At 35.6% G+C, this 25,326-nt stretch overlaps 1 pseudogene; it reads left to right on the top strand.

Moving 5' to 3' along the window:
* Positions 1-15,157: 15,157 nt before the first annotated feature.
* Positions 15,158-16,689, top strand: LOC149211772 (putative protein phosphatase 2C 53 pseudogene; annotated as a pseudogene).
* The last annotated feature ends 8,637 nt before the right edge of the window (positions 16,690-25,326 follow it).

Below are 25,326 nucleotides of genomic sequence, written 5' to 3'. Positions count from 1 at the left end.
AAAACAACAACCACTTCCGCTGCGCGATGCCTCCAACATTGCTCTGATACCAATTGTTAAAGGCAAGATGCACAACAGACAAAAAACATATACACAGCAAATATAATCATGCACAGGAGACACAGGAAAATTAACGTGGTTCACCCAACCATTCTGGGCTACATCCACCAAAAATAGGCATCGACAATCTTTATTAATCAAACAGGAGATTACATAAATCAATTCCTCACAAACTCTCACCACCCTCAAACCATCCGTATGGATACCTATTTTATAGCAAGGAGAATCTAACTGCCTCATAAATCCTCTCCCATCAAATTTAGGATGCATTAACTCTCTCCCAACAACCTAGAGCTAATCTAGCAAAAAATTCCTATTGTTGTCACACACTGATATTTTTGCCTATTTTACTTAAAACAGAAAATCTCAACATAGATGCTTCCTTGTAGAGGAGCACCCTGCGTGGCTGCCACGTCCCTATCTTGCCACCTCGATGCCGTGTGTCAGCCTCTTTGTCTGCCACTGTTTTTCCACTTAGCATGCCATGCGTCCGCCACATAGTCTGCCACTCAGCATGCCACGTGTCTCAAGTTCATTGGGACTCTGTTTTTTAGCTTTCTGTTTTCAATGGGTTTTTGGGGAAAAAAACTATAAGATTTTCGGCTCTTCAGTTGGGTTTTCATTTTTTGGTCTCATTAGATACAATGATACAAAACTGAATGCTTTGCTAGTTTCCCCTGCATAGGCAGCAAGTTAATTTTTTGAACATTTTTGGTTCTAGACTGGTTTCCCTTCTGGGCAGTTCAAATCCAGACTTTTGCTGATTGATGCCATTCCTCTGGCATGGTTAAGTATAGGCTTTGGCCTCAGTGTATGATATCCTTTTTCATTAATAGAATTAGTATAACTTAGAAAAAAAAAAAACATCATCAAACCATATAAATTATATCCTACACCTCAGACACCAAGGAATGGAAGTAACCAAAAAATCCAGGATAATATAGAAATAGTTTCATATGCTCTCCTCATCGAATTTCCCTACAGATCATCTTGCTAGTTAACCAAATTAATTGATGCAAAACTAGACTTAAGCACCACACAATTTTACCTATTAAAAATGTTTGCAGAGCTTAGAAGTGCACAACATCTGATTCATGGTATGGACTCAGCTAAACCAATTAATCCATTGTATGACACATTCTTTTATAAATTCTCACATCTTAAACCCACTCATATATGTGATCCACCATTGCATGTCTCCTTCTTGCTGGTCTCCGAATCCACATACACCTACACTATGCTTAATCTATTACATGATCATATCTTAAATGTGGTGCTAAAATTTGGAAAAAAACTAATCATGCAAAATAATGTTCTTAAAACCTTTTCCACCCTAGGATGGAAATCATTTATTATTGGGGAAGGGGGTGGTGTGTGTGAGACATATAAACCAACCTTATATACCAATATGTGGAGAAACCCTAAAATACTTGTTCTAAGAGTGTGATGATTCCATTTCACAAAGAAAAATACTAGCGGTTCAAGTAAGCTATAAAATATTCTCATGGAATAAAAGCATCGTTGGAAAGTAAGATAATCGAGAACAAAAAAATTAAAACTACCTCATACAACCAGCAATACAATATTAAATAAAATTGTTTGTCATATGGCCGCATATCTATTTGTAAGATTCATTTTATTTCCTCTAGATATTCCAACATTATAGGTTTATCAATGTGACATGATTAACAGTTCTATGACATGAGTGATTCTTGTAAACTAAATAGAGAAAAAAAACCTCTATGCAAGTTTAACATCCAAATGCCGATTGTAATCCTATGCTATAAATTTTAATGATTTTGATTTAATTAATGATTTTAATGGGTCTCAAAAATACATGAGCACGCTTAAAAAATTGTTTCAAATATAAGTGCACTAGGAGAAGGGGAATACAAAAATATAATGGTAAACATAATGCAAGATGAAGTTACAAAATATCGAGTCACATGAAACTTAAAATTATTATTTACTTTTAGCACAAACCCATTCCAAGTCCGATATCCACTTAAGGTTGCAATTGTCAAGCTTTCTTATTTCGAATTTTAATATAAATTCAAAAGTATCAAATTATAAATTCAAAGTATGATATTTCCAGATATTTCCATTCATATCCTTCATGAATTATAATATGATAATCCCCACTCTTCAAATCGATCTTTGTAAACTATCATGTGCCACTTAAACACTACATTAGATCACTGATCCTAGGGAATGAAAATATATACTTAATTATAATTCTATTAATGGCCCTAGAATCAATGTACATTCACCACCCTCCATCCCGTAAGTATAGTATTTAATAGATTTGGGATTAAACTATTCCTAATTAAACCTCTTTCCAACAACTCAGGTTTGTTTGTTAGGCTCCTCGTTCTCAATAGGCATCATTCTATGCAGGGCTTTGTTATGCAAACTAGAACCTACAATGAAGTCCATTTGATGAGAAATACCTCTCGTTAACAAGGGGTAATCAACGCGACATTTCCATAAAATAATTTCAAACCCATTTAGCAACTCTCTTCTCTAGTTAGAATCTCAATTCCCCTTACTTCGAACTTGGTCTCTTTGGAATAATAGGAAATCATCCCCTCACGTGTTTTTTCTCCTTTCAAAATTCTTTGGTTGAACATAAATGACTCTTCTACTACTATTTTAACTTAACTTTTACTTTTGTTGTTAGCACTCTTTCCCCTTCATAGGAAATCACAATTTTTCCTTCCATATTTTTTTAAGAAAAATATAGTACTCACATCCTCGTGAACTATTTTTTATCATACTATCAATGATGACACAACATTCTATCATAATAGATTCCATTATGAAAGATTCTCAAATCTTTTCAAATGTATTGACATGACATCTTTTATGTAACCATGTGTTGAGTTGCAATACACATTTTAGATTTAACATTTTATTATTCATCACCATTTTATTATAGATAGAAAATATACTAGTGTAAGTGAATTATGGAAAATCTCGCAATGCTCTTTTGGATTGGCCACTAATTTGTGTCCAAGGGAAGCATGTTTGGAAAAATTATTCTTACATTTTATTATTCATCACCATTTTATTATAGATAGAAAATATACTAGTGTAAGTGAATTATGGAAAATCTCGCAATGCTCTTTTGGATTGGCCACTAATTTGTGTCCAAGGGAAGCATGTTTGGAAAAATTATTCTTACCCTAAACTTTAAATTTTCAACAGTTAGGGTCTCAATGTCAAGGAGTTTGTTTGATTTTAATTTAGGAAGCCATGAACAGTTGCAACATAGAGGAGTTTATCAAGAAGATATCCTAGGTGAGTTAAAATGTTTATATCTTCTTGGAAACCATACATTGAGGTAAGCAGCCTCTATATTTGCATTTTCAATGTAGAATAATTTGTAATGTTTTCATGTTTCATAAATTTTAGATTCGTAACACGATGTTAAATGGTTTGCTTTGGTATATTTAAATATATATGTTACAATTTCACAAAACTACTTTTGTGTTTTTTGTTTGTTTGTTTGTTTTTTTTTTTTTTTTTTTTTTTTTTTTACATTTGAATATTAACTATTAACTAAAGGCCAATATTATAATATATTAAAGGAAATCAACTTTTGAGGTTTTTGGATGAGTAATTTACATGAAAAGTTATATATCTCACAAACTAATCTTTAAATGTTTAAAATATTTCATAGTCTTTTAAAAGAAACTAACCAAAGTATTCTTGCTTAGTGAAATTGATGCAGAAAGTTGCAATATATCAGAAAGATATTTTTCTTTAAATCATATTAAAGATCTGAAAACATTATCTCTCAAACTTAAGAAAGAATGAACTATCTTTACATGGAAGAAATTTGATATTGGTATCTAGTTTGTAGATCGAATGTTTTTTTTGCAATCTCTACATTTTAGCATCCTAAGACAATTCAATAAACTATGTATATCCTAAGAAAATTCAGTAAACCATGTATCAATGTAAAAAAAATTACGGGTTTAGAATTGTAACCTATTAATTATTTTGGCATTTCACATTGTTGTGGTAACATCCACATACGCCTACAATATACCCAATTTGATACATTACCATGACCTAAATGTGGAGTAGAAATTTGGAAAAAAACAATAGGGAAAATAATGTGCTTAAAATCTTGTCCACCCATTTAAAGGAATTGTTTGTTATAGGTGTGCACTACCTCATCAACATGATTATCCCTATGAACATAATATTTGTCATTATCCTTATTGTACTTTTTCACTTCATGATTATCATTTATTACAAATTTAAATGTGATTTTTTTTCCAAAGAAAAAAACGAACTTTTTATAACCATGATAAAAAGTTACATATACATGTCGCAACTTTCCTTTTGCTGTAGAGCATCATAAAAACCTGCTGGAAGGTTATTCTGAGAATAAGCAGAGCCTTCTCTAGAGAGGAAAACAACTCCCTTCCTCAGCGTTATCAAAAAGAGTCCACAGTTTCCTTATGTTTGATATCCATGATAACAAAAACAGCAGTTGGCATCTTTCCCTGAGTTTCCTCTATTGAGGAAAACAACCTAAGACGAAAAAGAATGTGCATCACTAGCATAAAAGACTAAACAAATTTTCAGAAAAAAAGACTTTTCAACTGTTTACAAAAAGAAAACTAGTATGACCAGTTCTACTAAGTGCCAGGATCATGCAATATATATATAAGGAGGCTGGTCCGAGAGGTGGATGCCTCCATTGTTTTCCTCCACTATTCTCCAACTGCCCAAATCTTGTTGTAGACCTTCTTTAGAAAGCTTGTCTGCAGAGTCGTTTTGTTCCCTATAGATGTGATGAATAGAGAAGATATTGAAAGATAATTTTAAATGTTGTATTTCTTCTAATAAAGGATACAGGATATAGTTTTGACATCTGCTTTGATCATTTGCCCATTTGATAACATTAATGAATCCCCAAAAATCTGAACTGTGAAGATGTTCCTGTGTATCAGCCAACATAGAAGAAGCTTAAGAGCAGATAATTCTGCAAAATTATTTGAGCCACTCCCAAGCCTACAGAAGCTTTTAGAGAATGTCTTTCGTTTATATGGAGGATTAGACCTACTCCAACTTTTTTATTTTGAGAGGCTCCATCAAAGTAAGCCCAAGGCACTCCTTCCTTGATTTGTTCTTCTCTAACTTGTCTGGGCATCCTTTCTTCCTATGAATCCAGAATATTCAAATAAATTGATGTACACTGAATGGGAATTGATTCAACAATGGTTTCCTTGTCTTGAAAAATGAATCTGTTTCTTGCAATCCAAATTCCCCAACAGATAATAGGAGGCAGATTCCTCAATTCCCAAATTGAATTTAAGTGCCACCATTTGTGCCAAGCTTCAGCGGTATTATCCCCTTCCTAGGTTATTGGTGAATGAATAAGCTTCTCAACCTCCATCCATACTTTTTTAACTACAGGACAACCAATAAAAAGGTGCATTATAGTTTCAGAGTCATTTTTGCACATAGCGCATCTTCCCGGTCTTGATTTAAATCTGGATTGCAGAATGTCCCATGTAGGGACTTTCCCTTTTAAAATACACCAGAAGAAAAGTTTTGCTTTAGCAGGGCACTTTAACTTCCATAATGACTTTTCCCACCATTCCGGATCTCCCCAACCTTATTTTTTCATGAGGAACTTGTATCCAAATTTTGGGGAGTAGATTCCATAATCAGCATGAGCCCACACCAACTTACATTTGATCTGGAAAGTTCTTGAATGTATACCTTCCAATCGTTCCACCAATGGGGATGAAGGTCCAATTCCTCTCCTGATTTCCAAGCTTGTCCCCATATGGTTGAGTGACCGATTTTCTCTACCTGATTTAGGAAAAGAATTCCTTTCGACTCGAGATGCCTAATCAGGCGAGGGGGAAGAGCAAATTTCTCATTACACCCCACCTAGGGATCCCTTCCAATTCGAATATTTTCACCGTTTCCAATCTGCCATGACAATCCTTGTTCAATAATTTTGAAGCCATCAATAGTCGCCCTCCAGACTATCGACACATTTCCTCCTTTCTTTTCTAGGTTCCTTATCCAATCCTCAAGAGGAGTGGGGTCAATGTATTTCCGTTTCAGCACTTTCGTCTAGAGGTTTTCCATGTTGATGATTCTCCACCCCGATTTTGCCGCCAGGGAGGATATAAAAGCAGTGATGTCTTTTATTCCCCACCCTCCCCATTCTTTTGGTCTTGCCACTTTCTCCTAGGTAATCCAGGGAAGCATTGAATCCTCCTTTGATCTAGCCCATAGAAATATGCTACAGATTCTTCTTATATTTTCTACTATACCTTTAGGAACCCAGGTCAGTGCAACCCAGTAAACTGGGATTGCTAGAAGGACTGATTTAATTAAAGTTCGCCTTCCTGCTCTGGAAAGACACTTAAAGCTCCAGTGAGAAATTCTAGCTTCAATATTCGCTACCAACCAATTCCAGTTCTGCTTCCTATTATTATCCAGTTTCAGCCAAAACCCCAGATATTTGAAGGGTCCCCAAGCTTATAAACCTCTAAAGGAAGAACTGAGGTAATTTGGCTTTTCTCCTGTCTATTAAAGCCTTCCAGAATGAGTTGTGATTTCCTATAATTTACTTGCATCCCAGTTGATTTCATGAAAAGCTCAAGAATCTTCTTAATCTCTTTTATTTCTAACAGGTTTCCATTACTAAAGAGTAAAATATCGCCAACAAAAAGAATATGCGAAATGCATAAGTTGACAACAACCTCCAGACCTTTTATTGTTCCTTCCCTTTTGGCTTTTAGAATTAGCTGGCTCAGCCCTTCTGCTACCAGAAGGAAGAGCAGTGTAGACAAAGGGCAACCTTGTCTTAATCCTCTTTGCCCTTTGAAGAACGGAGAGGCTGCTCCATTTATAAGTACCGCATAACTGACACTGGTGATACATCCCATAATCCAGTTGATAAAGTCAATTTTAAAACCCAGGTGAGTTAGCAGCATCCGGAGGTAGGTCCAACTGATTCTGTCGTAGGCTTTTGACAGGTCAATTTTCACCACTGCTCCTTTCTTTTTCATCAGTTTCACACTATGAATTGTCTCTTGAGCCACCCCTATGGCTTCATGAATTTGGCGCCAATCCAGAAAACCAAACTGTTCGTTTGAGATGCATCTGGACAGAATTGGCTTTAAACAGACAACAATCACCTTAGCTATAATTTTATAAATGTTGTTGCAGAGCGAAATGGGTCTGAAATCTTCAAACGACTCAGGGTCTTCTTTCTTGGGAATAAGGGCTATAAAGGTTGAGTTAAAAGGCACATATACCATACCTTTCCTTCTGGATTCCTCAACCACCTCTGTTAATTCTAAGCCAATCCGATCAAAGAAATGCTGGAAAAGTTCTATAGGCCACCCGTCAGGCCCAGGAATTTTATCTTTGGCCATAGATTTTATAATACTCTCCACTTCTTCAGGTGTGACTTCTCCCTGCAAGCCCTCAACTTCATCCTCCTCCACATATCGAGGAAAACATTGGGCTGTTTTGATAACCTCTGCTAATGTAGGCTCTCCTTGCTCAGAGAATAATCTTTGAAAATGGTTCCTCCCCATGTATGAGAGAGATTCAAAGGTATTGTCCTCTCTACCTTCCTTGTCCTTTAACTTCTAGATAGTATTCATTATCTTCCTCCCTTTTGCATAATTGTGAAAAAGAATTGTATTTTCATCTCCAACCATCAGCCAGATTTCCCTTCTTTTCAACCTCCATTCCTCTTCTCTTTCCAAAAGAATTTGACTTCTCTGCTTTTCTAACAACAATATCCTATCCTTTGACTCCTGAGATTCATATCCATTCGAATCAAGATTTTCCAATTCCCCAAGCTTCAGATTGATATTGAATAAGGCTTCATTTTTTTTTCTGCTTCCTCTTTTTTGACTAATCCAACGTGGCCTTCTTCAACCTTTTCAAATTTTCCATGAAAATGAAACTCTTATGTTCTGTGGCATCCCTACACGGGTGTTGCCAAGTTTCATTAAAGAGCTTTCCGAATGATTCCTCCTACATCGATGCTGCGTTGAATTTGAAGGGTGTTGCTAGCTTAAAGGGAGGCTTGGACATCTCGAGTAGGAATGGGAAGTGATCCAAATTTCCCCCCTCTCCTACTCACTGTCTGAACACCGAGATTTTGGAAGTTAGATCTTCACTTAGAAGAAACCTGTCTAATCTTTTTGCGATTCTAGCTTCACCTGTTCTACGATTTCTCCATGTAGGTTTCAATTTTAGCAGGTTTGCATCGATCAAATTATGTGTAGCAAGTGCATTTAAAAAGAAATCTGATAGAGGGTCTTCTCTGGCTGAGGGACCCCAAGCCTCGACATTCCCAATGGAAAAATTTAGATCTCCTCCTACCACCAGATTTTGATTTCTCATCATTGCTTTAGCCAGAAGGTTGTTCCAAAACGAGACTCTCTCCTGGCATGGCCCGTATATATTTAAGATTATCAAAGGGAAGTCAAAATCAGGGGTCATAGCTTCCATCCCCAAAACATGATCCATCCCCCACGTATTGATGAGTTTCATTCTTCCTTCCCTGAAGCCTATAGCCAAGCCTCCCGAGCGACCATTGGAATCCAATCCTTGAAACTGCCACCATGGGAAAATGGAACACAGAGATGACACCACTTCTAAACTCATGCCTAAGGTCTCCTACAGCATGAGTACTTCTGGGTTATAACGTTGTACCAACTCCATCAAAGCCAGTTTTTTGGGTTTACTGGCTAAACCCCTACAGTTCATTGAAAGACAGATAATTTTGACACATCCCCACAGGGTTTCGCCGGTCTAAGTACCCCAGGAATCGAAAGTTGTTTACCATCCGCCACGTCAAATTTTGCTTTCACCTGAGCCTTAGACATGAAAGACTTTCGTCCCCTCAACTTCTTCATAGAGGTTTGAGATACATCCATGCCTAAACCTCTGATTGGATCTCCAGAAGCCAGTCTTTTGTCAAGGGAACGCAGGTTATAATGACATACAGATTTGGAAGGAGAGATTTTTATATCACCGATATCATTTGGAGCCTCTTCACAGTTCAGATTGATCTTGGGGATAGATGCAATGATATTTTCAACCCGCAAGTGTTCTACAGATGAATGGCTATGCGAATTTGGATTTAAGCATGCATATTTTACTTCAAATGGAGGAGGGATAGAAGGAAAAAAAGAGTCTAGATGTGTACCCATCGTGACTTCAAGGATGCCTTCAGATACTTCTTTTGTGACTTCCGGAGCACCATTCCCTGATCCAATAGGAGATGCTTCTCCAAATTTCGGGCGCATGGTCTGTTTTGCTTGCATCGAGCCTTCTTCTTCTCGTTCCTATCCACTTCCATGGCGTCCTCCACTTGGCCTCATATCTGGGGTCTATCTCGTCTGCTATTGATACCACCTCTACTTCAGCTTTCTTTTGTTCCCTCCTGCGGTGAAAACCCAAAGGGCAGTCCCTTGTAAGATGTCCATACTCATGGAATCTATGCCACCTAAAGGGCAGGTGTTCGTAGTCCAATGGTTGATCGAAAATGAGGTCTTTATAATGAATTTTTATATTTTCCGCTAGGCCTTCTCCGGGGTTAAAATTGACCAATATCCAGGCCATGGCTTTATTCCTTGTTTCGATGAAAGGCATATCCGTTTCTAGATAGGTGCCAAGCATGTTACCAATGGACCTGAAAACTAAATCCACCCATAGAAAAGGAGGTAGTCTAGGGGCGCGAACCCATATCAGGAATGAATCTACCTTTTCGCGTTGCACATCGAACAGTGGCATCCATTGCCTGAAGAGAATGGGGTGGTTCCCAAAAGCCCAATTTTTTACCATCACCCAGTCTGCCATTTCCTTCTTATCGAACTGAATCATGAACCATCCTTTTGCTAAAACTGAAACTTTGCAGGGCTTTTTCAGTCGGCCAAAAACCTATAAATTTGTTGATCAGTGCGTGATCTTTCATATATAGTATTTGCGCATTGATTTTATGGCTAGGTAGCTCAATCTTGGGCCTTTCTATAGCAATGGATTTGCATGTTGGCGACGAGGCTTTCTTCGTTTGACCTGATGTTGCTTGTTTTTCCTCTGTCTCTTGTACTAGATTCTTGTTCATTCTTCTGCATTTGCTGCATAGGCCGTGCCTCAAACTTCTCTGGATTCTTTGTTCCGCCCTCTGGTGGGTTTTCCGTAGTATTATTTTTGGGACTGTTCATTATGCCTTGCGCTCAGAACTACAGTGCCAGTCCTGACAATGTTTTTTTCTGAGCTTGGAAGACTACAGGTTCAAGTTGTGTGTTGTCGGTGGTTATGACAAGAACCCTAGTTCCTTAGTGCACCATTGCAGCGCCTCCTCTCTTCCCGCTCCCCTTTAATCAAAATAATGTTATATATAAATACATAAATCATTTCTTAAGAAATATAAACTATCTCAATTGCACAATCAACTAGTTGAGCAAATCTTTCAACCAAACACCAATTTAGGGACTAACTTGTTGGAGAGAATCTCTCATAGCCAAGTAGTTCCAACAACCTCCTAAGGACTAGGAATAAAATCCTTCTCAAACCAAATATCACACCTAACAAAACTAAGAGTTATATACTCCATCATTCCCTATCAATGACTACTTTTCTTAATATCAATCACTTCTTGATTAGCACATTTTATTTATGGTCCAACTTGAAATTTACAAACAAGAGAAAAATGTTGACGTCCATACTATAAAAAAATTACCATCCACTGAAATGTATGGTTAACCAGTGTTTGCAATTACCGGTCTACTAGGATGTACTTTATATATATGTTTCATTCAACCATTATTCCATCACATGTCTACATACTTGTCATTATACTTTAAAATTCCCCTACATCACCATCATCATCATTTTGGGTTTTCTCGGCTTACCCTCAACCATGCTCTAGGTTTTGTTGATTGACTTGATGCACAAAATTTGTTATTGGCTGCAACAACTTCTATGAGTAGCATGGATTCAATTGATCCTCTAGCTTCAAGATTAATGAACCCACACACCTTTATTTTCAACTCCATCTCTTAAGGAAAAGTATACATGCACAAAAAACACATTATTTTATACTCTCCATGATCTTGGGCCTTCTTATGAGTGACTCAAGCCTAGACAACTTCTAATACCAAACTAGAAATGTAGATAACACATTTTTTATTATCTCCATGATCCTGGTCCCTCCCAAGTCAGACCCATACATATCAAATTAGAGTTACAAAAACATACTTGATTATTTTAAATGATGTTACATATACTTCATTATTTGAAATAATGTTACATATATCAATACATAAATGAGTTCTCGCAATTGATAAGTTATCTTGATGGCACGACCAACTAAACATCAATCTCGGAACTATCTTAGACAATCTCTTACATTTGACTATTCCAACAACCTCCTCAAGACTAGGATAAAACTCATTCTAGAACCAAAGTTCACACCTAAACCAAGTAGGAGTTATATTTTCAAACAACAAACTGTTAACATCCATGAGATGAGAACTCCAAAAAGTATGTGATCCCTTCTGCGTCACAATGTTGAGGTGCACTAGGATGTTGATCAATATGAATTAAGTTTTGTGTTACATTGCTAAAATTAGATCATCTATGTTGGTCAATGGACAATAATAACTCAAACAATTTGATGTAATTCAACAATTTTTCCATAAACTTGCAAAACTAAAAGTAATTATCACACAAATTTAAAATTTATTCCAAAATTTTGAGAGCATTTGGTTGAGAAAAGATCTGGGCTTATACTATGCACCAACAAATAAGAAGCTTGATAAACCAATATATTTTTAAAAGTCAATGTTGGGATGGTGGCAAGGATGATGATGAATATCTAAAGGTATAACTACAATAATCAAAACTTACATAGATATCATTTCAAGGATAAAATGTCACACAAAAAATTGTGAAAATTCATCATACTCATATTTTCAGTATTAGAGCACACAGATTGAGATGTTCACTCATATAAAATCTTGTCACACTCAGTGTTGATAATGCCCAAATTTTCAAGTGTAAATTTTTAAAAGTTGTAATTTTAGAGATCTTTCTAATGTTTCATTCATAGGTTCAATCGAGGAAGAAAAATCATTACTAGTGGGCTCAATTTGTATTTGTGGAAGTCTAAAACCAACCTCCATAGAGCATTTTATGTGTTAGAATTCCTAATCCATTGAGCTTTAGGGGTTTCTTTTCTTCTTCTATGATAGCACTATCCCCGCATGTCTCTATTAGTTGTCATTGGGCATAATGTTCCTTCGGGGTGATGCGGACGATGTTGTCAGGAGGGCACTTGCATGGATGGTTCTACGTGGAACCCTCTCAGAAGTCTACTAGTGATGAGGGAGACACCCAAATGATGAGCACAAAAAAGTTGAGTGCTTGGAACATCATATTGATATATAGGACATGGAAAAGGAAAACCATTCCTTTTGGTTAGACTTATCCAACATGTTGGATGAAGTTAATTTGCATGGACTATATATGCCCACCGTTGGATTTAATCAAGTTATCCAACGATGGGTATATACATCCCCTACGCATTAACTGTCGCACAAAAGGCTGGATAACTCTTTCCATTCCTTTTTCTCGTGTGATATGACTACAAAAACATAATAAGGATTGTAGTGTGTTCCAGCACATGGTCAATGGGAGGCGTAGAATTTGGCGTTCCATAAAACACTTTCTCTTTGGCGTTGGATATGGAGTCAAACAATACTTGTTTTAGGCACGCATCCCATGCTCGGTGGCTTTAGTTACTCCATTCTTTCATAAATTCTTGCACAATTGGTAGAGAAACAATAACATCAAGGATCAAAATATTAAATTAATAGAAGATAGGAAATTCCCTAATCTCCTTTACGGGCTTCCTAAGCAAGCCATTTTTCAAGGCATTAGGATTTATTTAGGCTTGTTCTTTGTCTTCACTTTTTAGCGGTTTATAATTAATCAAATATTTATAGTAGATTGTGTTGGAAAGATATCCATGTCACGGGGGCTTCCTCCTGGAACTCAAAATCAAAGAAAAAATAGAAAGGGGTATAAAAAATGTTAATGAAAAAATGGGTACCTACAATGCCCTAGTGAAAGTAGGGGTATCTCAAATTTGGAAGGTGCATTGGGTTCATATTGGTAGGGGGTAAAACAATGTGATTTTTAGATGTATTTTCCAATATTTAGTCAAATTAAGGGTATTGTTTAGTATGCCATGAATGCACATGATATGTCAGGGGTTCATTGAGTGAAGCCCTTGTGATCCATGTTGGCTCTCCAACATTATCATCCTTAAATTAATTACATTAAAAAACTTGGGGATTTGAAGAAATGATATTATTCATTGAAATATTTTATCTATGTGTGAGCACTAAGTCATGGAGTATGGAATAACCTACACAATTTTCTGATGCTAAACAACATGAAATTGAAATGTTTTAATTAAGATCCATTTTAACTTGCGATCTACCATGCACCAAGAATAATCAAATCCATTGAGATGCAAAACCTATCCCCAGTTTTTCGTTGTGAAAAGAGGAATGTAATTGGAGCGATTTGATCCTTCTATATATATATATATATAGGCAGTTTAATTGACCATCATTGTGTTATGAAGTATCATGTGAATAATGAGCTTCAAAATTATAATTATATATATAAAGGGTTAGTTCAATTCGTGTAGAGCTAGATGTGAAGTTCATTGTTATTGTTGCTAGTTGTCACTGATCACTTGAAGCGAGACCCCATAATCAATGCTAACGGTGTGCTAGATTCACCATCCATAAAATAGCGGAAATACTCTAAAATTTACATTTTAATTATTTGTTTATATATATATGTAAACTCCATATTTAACACATAACATGCTACACATATTGAAATACTATATTAAAGTATTTTACCGACTTAAATTAAATAATATTTTTGATTATTAACATGTGCATGAAACTGACGAGAACTCCGAAAGGTGTGCGGGAGGTCCTGTTTCATACTGTTAAAGTGCACGAGGAGGCTGATCAACGGTGCCAACAAGGATTAGGTCAGGTGTTAAATAGCTGACATGGGATCGTCTTTGTTGGTCAATGAACGCCAACATTTTGGTGTAATTCAACCGTCTTTTCATAAACCAGCCATAACCATGCGTATTATCATAGACCTTTAAACCATTATTCCATGCGTAACAAGGATGATAATAATGATCTAAAGATATAATTACAATAATCAAAACTTAGATATCATTGCCAGGGAGGAAAGGTCATACAGAAGATTGCGAAAATTCTTATAATCAAAACTTAGATATCATTGTCAAGGAGGAAAGGTCATACAGAAGATTGAGAAAATTCTTCCTACTCGCATTTTAGTATTGAATCCCACAACTTCACGTGTTCACTCATGTAAACTCTTGTTGGACTTTGGCTTGGCAGTGCCCAGATTTTCAGGTGTAATTCTTCAAAAGCTGTAGTTTCAGAGAAGTTTCCATGTTGGATTAATCTGTTCAATCCAGGAAGAAGATTCATTACCAGTGGGCTCAATGTTTACTCGTTCAAGTCTAAAGCAAACGTGCATAACACATTTTATGTGTTGGAATTCGCGGTATGCTCAGCTTCTTAGGATTTTCCTTTTCTTCCGTGATAGCCTGCATCCCTGGTTGTCTCTAATAGATGTCATTGGGCAGAACGTTCCTTCATGGTGGCGCGGGCAATGTCGTCACGACGGCGATTATGTGGAAGGTTCGACATGGAAGCTTCCAATAAACCTGCTATCTATGATCGACGCGGGGAAGGTGAGCGCTTGCAACGACCCATCGATAGGTGAACCTGCCCAAGAAAAACCCTTCCTCTTTTCTCGTGTTATATGACCACAGAGACGTAATAAACATCACATCGTGCTCCAGCGTATACACGGTGTCACGGCAAATAGTGATTTAGGTGTTCGTGGAGGGTTCGCGTACATAGGTGTTGACCAATAAGAAAATGGAATTCCGATTTGATTTCAACGCTTGAAAGCCATATAAATGCTAACGGTAGATCGCCTAGGACGGAACCATCTCTAGTTTCTCGGAGCGAGACATTCAATTGAATTGTAACAACAGAGAGGCCATTACTGCTGCCTTTATCAGCCAGTTTTCGAAGGCAACAAGCTCAACCATTATCGACAACATCAACAATAGCAGCAGCATCCGCAGATTGTGAAAATGGCGAGCCTTGCAGCAGGGAATTCTTCCTTGTTCTTGGGTTCATGCAGGTCCCTTTCTATACGCGATTATGATATTGAAATATGGGCAGGCTCTCCTTCCAATCCTGGTTTCCAAACGCCCAGGACCAGCGGCATCAAAACCAGTTTTGTGGGATCTGGACTGAGCCCTGTGAATAGGAAGGAGAATCTGCTTTGGACAGAGAGCGGGAACAGTTCGGACAATGTCAGGGTGGAGAATGGTTCGAGCAAATGCTCTGCCTCAAAGCTAAAGAGAAAACGTCCGCAGAGAATGGATATTCTGCTCCAGTTGCCAGACCTAAATTCGCTGTTCTCAGCGGTGGAGCAGGCGAAGGAGGTTAATGTGGAGGGTTTTCATTATGCAGTTTCAAGCAAAAAGGGTCGGCGAGAATTCATGGAGGACACCCACAAAGCCATTGCCAATGTTCTTGGCGATTCCAAGCAGGCCTTCTTTGGCGTTTTTGATGGTCATAGCGGTCGGAAAGCTTCAGATTTCGCTGCCGAAAATATTGGGCAGAATATTGTCAATGCTATGGTGGACATGGGAGACGAAACAGAGAACATTCTTGAGCAGGCCGTTCAAGCTGGCTACTTAACAACAGATGCAGAGTTTTTGAAGCAGAATGTTGGTGGCGGTACTGCTTGTGTAACTGCTCTGATTATAGATGGTAACTTAGTGGTTTCCAATGCTGGGGATTGTCGAGCAGTTATTAGCAGAAACGGTGCTTCTGAAGCCCTTACATGTGATCATCGAGCTGGAAGGGAGGACGAGCGACAACGGATAGAGAATTTGGGTGGAATCGTTGACCTCCGCCACGGAGTTTGGCGAGTTCAGGGGTCTCTAGCTGTATCTAGGGCAATAGGTGACTCACACATGAAAGAATGGATAACGGCTGAACCAGAGACTAGAAAGATTGAAATAACATCTGATTGCGAATTCTTAATTTTGGCATCAGATGGGTTGTGGGATGTAGTCAGTAATCAAGAAGCCGTAGATATTGCCAGGCCTTTTTGCGTGGAGAACCAGCCTAATTCGACACCATTAGGAGGCGATCCTATAGCTGCTTGCAAAAGGCTTGTAGAAGTAGCAGTAACAAGAAAATCACATGATGATATTAGTGTTATGATAGTACAACTCAGACATTTTTGCAAGAAATAGAAATAGGGTGGATGAGATGAGGGATGACTGCCTTCAAACGAAGCCTCGACTAACTACCTGACCCAACTTGAGAGCTGGACTTTAAAACGATTCATCTATGTACTGGGAAGCATGAATCCTCCATTTTTTTTCATGTCCAATGATTCTTTTTCACAGCTCTTCTCTCATTCAATTTCAATTATCATACTTGATTTGCCAATGCATTTGACATATATATACGTTCAACCTCGTAATGGTTATATGACTAAGCTATATGCTGTCAATGTTCACAAGATTATAAACTCTGTCACAGATTACAGATCTTGATGGTTTAAAGAAAGAAGCAACAAAACTATTGGTTAACTTGTAAAATGCAGAAACAGATAGAAATCTGATTCACAATTCAACAGCGTTTTTTTTTTTTCAGTAGGAAAAAATCTTCATATTATATATTGAGAAATATATCATGTTTACATTGAGACCGCAGTCCTGGAAATGTGGATATATGGCGTCAAGAGGACGCAAGAGGAATGCATCAGACAGCATAATACAGATATGAACAGCATCTAAAAATGATTCGTGGATATGAATGCATCAGACAGCATAATACAGATATGAACAGCATCTAAAAAAGATTCGTGGATATGAATCGGCAGCATGTGTAAATACAAGGCATGTGGAAAACCTGTTGCAGAAAGGATAAATAGATGTTATCAAAAACAGCACCCGCCATAGGAAAGGTGATCGTTAACAGGGCTAATTTGAACACATCCCGCAGAAAGGAATGTCAAGAGAACCACCATTCACAGTTTATTTGAGGAATCAGTGAAAATATTTGTTAGTCGGTGAATGGACGAAATTTATGATCGACAGATTTGTAATAAATATAAAACTCGTTCACAATTCCACAGATTTGCTAATTACAGATATCCACTCGAAGAAAGTGTTTAACAGCTATTCTGTCGAAGAAGTTAAACGAAGAATATGATAATGTATAAGGTATAATGGTAGATTGATATAATAATGAAGTGTTATTTATCACGAAATTTAAAGGTTAAATTTCAATTAATGTGTAAAATATATATATATATATATATATATATATCCTACCAATATAATTAAATAATTATATATACTGGTAAATATTATTGTAAATAAATATATTAATTTATGTTTATTAATTTATATAGTGAATAATTCTTCCAGTTAAAAATTATCAAAAACTATCCTATGTGATATTTTGACGTTCCATTTAAATAGTATTGCGACGTTATGAGTTTCTCCATCAAGAATCCGATGGCGTAGACATTGGTTACGGAGACTCTATACACACTTCAATTTAGGTTCTTCGACATCAATTCATTAACAACTTTAAATAAATCTTCAAAGTAGTGTTTGTTAATTAATTACTATATACTAGCTGTCTTATTTTTTCATAGTAAAATTATAATGTTATTTTTGTTTATTATCAAAATAATTAATATATCTATATATATATAAAATTAAAATTTTAATGTCTTTTTAAAGGGAAAGAATGTATTTGTATTAATAAAAGAGGCGGTAAGATCATAAAGATGGATGAAGATGGAAGTTGCAAGTTTCTCCATGGACATGGAAACTAGATAGTTTGAGCTTTTACCATTACCAAAATTCTATCTCTATATGTAAAGATTTTCCAAAATATTTCTATTTACAAAAAACATTTGAAATAAGATGGGAGTTGCAAGTTTCTCTATGAATGCTGAAATTATATAGTCTAAGCCTTTACTTCAACCAATACCAAAATTCTATATTTATATGCGAAGACTTTCCAAAATATTTCTAAGTACAAAAAACATTCGAAATACATGTTCTTGTCAATTAACAAGATCAGTTTAGATTTTTGCCATGTTCTGGTCCACTTTCTAAGTTCTACTTGCCATGTTATTTGTCATGGGAGAGATTGAATGTTGAATTGAGAGTTGAAACATAAAGACCTCACCCCCCTTTCGTGTTCTTGGTTGGCCAAACTATTAATCTCTTTATTAAATTTTCTTAAAACATGAATCAATGAAATTGACTAAAATTTAGTCAACAACAACCAATTGAACATCCTTGGGCTTGTAATCCATGAACAAAACCCTTATATTATTCTACAAATCCCCAATTACAATGATTTGTGCAATTCCTTAATTTTGAGCAATCTTTAAGCTTTGAAACAAGGTGTAGCCTTCTTCCATGTTGTTAGTCAAGTGGCCGAGACTCCATTCTTACCTATCCTCCTTTTGTCCAGGACCAAAAATAGACCCCGTGGGTCCACCATAATTTTAATGGTAATATTAATTATTATTATTATTATAAATATTAATAAAATAAATGTATCATTAATTAACCTAGCATTATATATTAAAAATAATAATATTAAAAAATGTCAACCATAATTAAAATACTTCAATTTCCACCTTAATTTTACATCAATTTTATATAGAGAAATAAAGTAATTGAAAGTAAAAGAAATGGAAGATAGGTAATTGTTTTAGTAATTATTATGGAGTTGATAGATAAATATAATATTATTGATATTACATGCTGTGTAATTCATTCAATATTCAGTTGACATATAATATTTATCAAAATATATTAATAACAAAAAAAAAATTAATGTCAAAAAAATGATTTCAATGGCCATGTTAAATAGCATAGCTTTATATCAACTTTATGTTGAAAAATGTAACTAGGTTGGGTCTTCATAATGACATGTAATTATGATCTTTGTAAATGATGAAAAGAAGAGAATAAAATTATTATTGTAAGACTTGCTTCATGGGTTTCATGAGCAAGGGATTTTATTTCAGATGGCTCTCATTGGGAGCCTTAGGATTTGTCATTAAAGTCAAAGAGTCAATGTCATGTATGAAGAGCTCTTCTTGAGAATGTGTCAAATGTATAGAAGCCTATAAAGCCCTCCAATGACAAGCACAAGTCCCTCTCTTCATGTTGGCCTACAAATGAAGTAATGGCTCATGTCGTCTCACCCAATTAAGGAGACACACCCATTTGGATGCTCATATCGACTCATTATATAGGATGAATTACTATATATATGTTTTGCTAGGCTCTTCACATTAGCACAATACAAAACTTTGCATGTCTCTGAGATTTCGATGAACAGTGAGAGAAAAGAGATTCAGATCATCTCTAATTCAAATATCTATCTCGGTGAAGGCTATAGTTTGAAGGCTGCAATTTTGTGGGAGGAAAGGGAATTTGGATCACTCTAAGATTAAATTCATAATGACAATGACAAAGTGACAAGTTCTGATGTCTAGTTATGAAAGGAATGCGTATAGATAAGGAAGGGACAATGAAAGTATTTTCTAAGCTAATAGAATTTCAGATCTCTGAAAGAAGTTCTCGATGCTAGGAAGAAATATCATATTAGTGTTAGAATGAAGCTACAGAGGTTCGATGATATCTTTGATGATGTAACAAGTGAATTTTAGTGAAATTGCAAAGATCACAGTTTGGTGATATACCAATGATAAGTTTGTGTGATGACAGCTCTTTAATACTATGCCTCAAAGAAGGTCGAAATGGAAGAGGAGTCTAGAAGAAGGTTGAATGTCAAGGGAGCTTGTGTCTTGGCCTTGGAGTGGCTGATAGGTCAAGGGTCTTGGTCATGGTATTTGTCAATTGGAATCTATATAAGAAGAAATTGTGAAGATTTTCCTCTCAAAGTGTGAGAGGTTTTGGCACTCGCTCATAGCCTACATCTTGTGTCTCTTGTCTAATTATGTTCATGCATTGGTAGTTGTTTGATGAAGAAGAACACTAATAACTTAAGTAAAGAAAATATCCTAATCTAATGAAGTAAAAGATACTCACAAGAAGTTACTAATCAAGAGAAATCGCTTAATTATAATGCCTTAGATTTCTCAACACTTTATATAAAGAAAAATAAGTTAGATGTGTAATTTATTTAATTTTTAATGTGGATTTGATATATAAAATTCAAAGAATATTATATCCCTAACATTAGCAAGTATGGATTTTCGATGGCTTCGTCTCGATTTCCCTGCGTGCAACCAATTATCAATGATTTGATAAACTCGAAGCATGTTTCCGCATGGATTTCGATGGCTTTTGTTGCGTAGTCGAGAGTGGGGGTTCCTTTTTCTTTGTTGAATTTGGGGTTTATAAGAAGATAGGAGCTGGAAACCCAATCGACTGTGTTGCATGCAGTGGTTCTTCAGTTAGAGATCTTAGCTGGAAAATCTTCAATCGGATTAAATGGGTCAACTCTACCATTGAGGTGTCGGGGAATCAAGCCCTCAACCATTTTTTCTATGGCAGCAGTGGATCGAGATGAAAATGATGTCCCTTCAGGGTTAGAGAAGTCATTGCAGAGTTTTGTAAACAAATATCCTACGTTGATTACCGATTTTTTCTTTTTATGTGGTATCAATTGAAGGCTATTTTCAATCTTTTGAATAGGGCAGTTTTAAACAGGGGACAAAAGTCTAGAGGGGAAAACCTAGATCTGGAAGATATGTGTATCAGATTTTTATCAAAAATCTTTGGGAAATCGATAATGTTACGGGTCCGGAGTACAGATCAAGTGATAGATCTGAAGAAAAATGCGCAAAATATCATAGGTATTTCTGCTTCATTATAAAGTTTAATTTTTTCCGGGAAAGTGTTACAGGAAGGGATCCTTTGAAAGACTATGTTATTTAAAGGAACTCTACCATTATCCAGAGTCTACGGCTAAAACGAGGAGCCCCAGGAGCAAGCACTTTTGCCAGATAAGTACCAATAGATAAGGGTCATGTGTCTTTTAAAGATGTATTAAGAGGGAAAGCTGGTACGCAGGACAAACAAAACCCAAATCTGGCAATTCCAGGTTCATACATAGTAGAAAAGATGGATCAAGCTATAGATTTGTCCATAGAATTCTCAGAAGTAAGTGGTCTCTTCAATAATTTACAAGCAAAAGCTATCATTTATCGTTTTAATGGTTTATAGCCAAAATCTGAAGATCTAAGTGAATGGATCTATCTCAACTGGACCAGAGACTGCATTATCTATATGTGTGCAAAAGGCTTTTTTGTGGTTCAGTTTGATAGTCAAAACGATTACAATCATGTCATAAATGACGGACCATGGTTTTGGGGAAGGCAGGGCTCTTCGTAACCCCATGATTCCCTGGTTTCGATGCAAACTCAATGGTGGTCTCAAAAATGTCGGTGTGGGTAAGGGTTCACAATCTGCCACTACCTTTTTGGCACCATCTGGTATTAGAAGGCATCAGAAACACTTTGGGAAGGTTTCTAAAGTTGGATCGAGAAAGAATGGAAAAAGGGATCTTCACATTTTCTCATATCTGTGTTGAGATGGACTTAAGAAAAAGGTATTTTGGATTGTGTTCATCTGACACACAAATATTTCAAGTGGACACAATGGTTATATTTTGAAAATACTGCATTTAGATGCAGGATTTGCCACCAAACAGGGAACTTGCAAAACAAATGCAAAGAAGCAAAGAAAAAAAACAAAAAAGAGACCGCAAAAACCAAAAGGAAGGAAATTTCCAAAACTCTCATCGTCAGATGAGGAGGATGAAGAAATGGATGAAATTCAACAATAGTCGGGGATAGAAAAACAACAAGGTTCTCAAGAGGAGGGAGAAGAGAAGGAGAAAGAACATAACAACCAAGCAAATAATCCAAATAGATCTACAGTTGATCTGACCCTTGAAAACCCATTAGGGAAAAAGCAACAATCAAGGCACAGGTGGAGTTAAGCAAACTCATGTATCTAAAAGTTCTCATTCAGATAAAGAAGTTCCAAACATATCTAGAAATAATGAAGTGGAAATTTTCTGTACTACTCCATCACTTGGGGTATGGCAAAAAGTTCAAAAGAAAAAGGGAAAAAAAGAAAAGTCGAGTTCCTCTCGAAATTTGTAATTTTTTTTTTTGGTAGCTATCCTACTAAACATATGTATTGTTCACACACAGGCCCCTCGGGACAAATTTTGAATGCTTTATGCATATACACAATGTAACTTTTCATTTTTATTAATAGAAATTTACTTATTTTTTCATTGGAAAGAAAACATTCAAAGAATATTAATAACGAAAAAAAAGTTTAATGTGGAATATAAATCAAATATGAGTAAAATATTTTAATATCATATATATCGTAGAGACTTAGAGAGCGAGAGAGTTCTTATTCGTTAAGAGGTGTTCTCTACTTCAAGATACTATAGAGATTTGTAATCCCTTTAATGATTAATATGCCATTTTAAAAATTATTATATGTCTGTGAGTAAATCATAAATAAAACATTTCAATGTCAACTAGGTGTATGTTATACGAAAACAAGTAAAAAAAATAATTAATAAATGTGTTGTTCAAAATTGCTATTGATTCATCTTAATTTTGAATCTCCCAAGAGTCTAGAGAAATGGAATCTTTTGAATTTATGCTTGTAATTTAATGATTAAATGTATATATTTCATTTTTCAATCTAATCCAATTTTTAATCTAACAAAATAAAAATATATATTTTTAAGTATAATTAAAAGATTTTATTTTTCCAAATCTTATTAGGTTATGTTTTTTATTTTAGTGTAATCTTTATTTCATCCATATTTACTTTGAGGTTTTATTGTAAATGTCATTATATAAGATACTAGCATATCTATATAAATTAAATGGTTGTTAAATAGTTAGACATCAAAAAAATTATCTCATGATATATTTTAGTTTTCAAAATTAAAAAATTCATAAAATTTATCAAAACAATATATTATTATTATTATAATTTCTACCGAGAGACTTTGCTTAATTAAAAATAAGTTAAATATATAAAAAATTTAACAAACATCTAACAAAATATTCTTAATCATATAAATTTCATGTAAATAGGTTTTGTTACAATATCCTAACTTACTAATAACAATGCCTAAAAGACATTATTCATACTCATGTAACATGTATTTATGTAACATTATTTTTAATTAATTAAAAGAGAAAAAAATAATATCATTAATTTTAAAATAAGTTTCAATATTTAATTATTAATTATTAATATAAATATTTTATAATTAAATTAAAAACGTAGAAACCTAATTCCAAAAATATAATTATTAATAATTAAACTAAAATTAAAATTAAAAGGGAAAAAAAACTATGTCAAAATAAATAAGCCAATATAATTAAAATACTTATATAAACAAATATATTAATTTATTTTAATTATTTAATATATTCAATAATATTTTATTTAAAAAATAATAAAAAGACACTATACTTTCGGGGACATTTTGACGTTCCATTCAAATAGTATAGCGGCATTGTGAGTCTATTCCGATGGCGTTAGTTATGGAGGTTTTAAACAAACTTTGACTTAGGAGACTTGAAACTCACTCCAATTTAAAATCTTAACGATCAATTCATTAAAAAGTTATAATAACGCTATTATGAAATAGTGATTTCTTTTTTTAATTATTATAATAATTAAAAATTAAGAGACTCTGTTTGTGGGTAGTTTAAGTGGTGATGATCGTGGAAATGAAGTCTTATCGAACCAAAGAACTTGGGTTCGAATCTTGCGCTACTCTCCCTCATAGCGGGGTTAATAATGGACATGTGAACACGAAAATCGGAAAGTCATACCAAGCTTACAAAAAAAAATTAAGAGAGTCTAAACATACTTCAATTTGAATTCTTAAACATCAATTCCTTAAAACATTTAAATAAAACAATTATGAAGTAATATTTTTTAATTATTATTATTATATTTATGATCAAAGGAATTTATACGTAGGCAAATATTGTACTCATGTGACATAGGGTCGATTCTAACCATTATGATGGCCCAGCCCACCGTACTGAGTGGTTGGCGGTAATTAATGAGTTTTAAAGCCTGCGTAAACAGAGCTGTACACGTCCAGATGTTTCCACAAGGGTCAACCACGGGTTCCACCGGTTGTTAACCGGCACATGTGGGTTCTGTCCGGCAATTCTTCCCGCCCTTTGACTCACTATACACTACCTTTGTTTCCCATTTTCGCCATTTGGTGGTAAGAAACTTGCTCCGCTCTGCCGAGGGTTTTGGAGTCTGAGGTTTCTCTGCTCGCGGGAATGCCCGGTCGTTCTGTTCCCCAATACACTGGTATTCGTTGGTAACGATGGTCCTCTGTTTGGTAGCGTTATGCTTTAGCTGTTTTCATGGAGGTTTAATGTTGAACGCTCCTTTATAACACTCGTCCTTAACTGGTAAGATCTCTGCTACAGGTATAACTTGCTCCAAGGTTCTGCAAGCTCGTTCACGCAATGGTGTCAAAATAAAAAAGGTAAGCTCCGGTTCCCTGCTAGATTCTCTGGTTCCTTTTCACTCTGTCTCTAACAGCTTCGCTCCTTGCTAGTCCAGGTTGTGAGTTGGTGGTTTGCTCCAACGTGGCCTCTGCCATTACAGGTAAGTCATTTTCTTTGTTTCATTTATTTGCTTCTGCATTGTTTTTTGGTTTCTCGCTTCTGTGCCCTAATGTGTTGTTCCTTTGTCCTCGCAGGCCACTTCCCGAGGTTTCGATTGAGGGTTTGTTCCTCTGCAAACTGGTGCTGAGTCGAAAACCGTCAAACCCTAACTGGGTAGGGTCTTTCCACGTTGTTCTATTTAGAATTTCGTCGTTGTTTGATCACCGGGTATGGCTATGCTAGCCGTCACTCCTTTCTTTGTAGTTATTGTATGTAGTCTTCGGTCGGTTCGTAGGGTTTAGTGGAACTTCCCGGTCTCTGTAGAAACTGTAGCCGTTGGCGGCCTCCTTTATGTTTCGTTCAGTTCACTGTTAGAAAACTCTGTAGCCGTTGCGCTTTCTCTGGTTA

Source organism: Pinus tabuliformis, chromosome 1_1 (genome assembly GCF_031772625.1).
Source record: "Pinus tabuliformis cultivar Carrire ecotype Pingquan chromosome 1_1, CPIR1, whole genome shotgun sequence".
In the NCBI taxonomy this organism is placed as follows: domain Eukaryota; kingdom Viridiplantae; phylum Streptophyta; class Pinopsida; order Pinales; family Pinaceae; genus Pinus; species Pinus tabuliformis.
The sequence above is the reverse complement of the archived record's forward strand: the minus strand, read 5'-3'. Positions and strand labels throughout refer to the sequence as shown.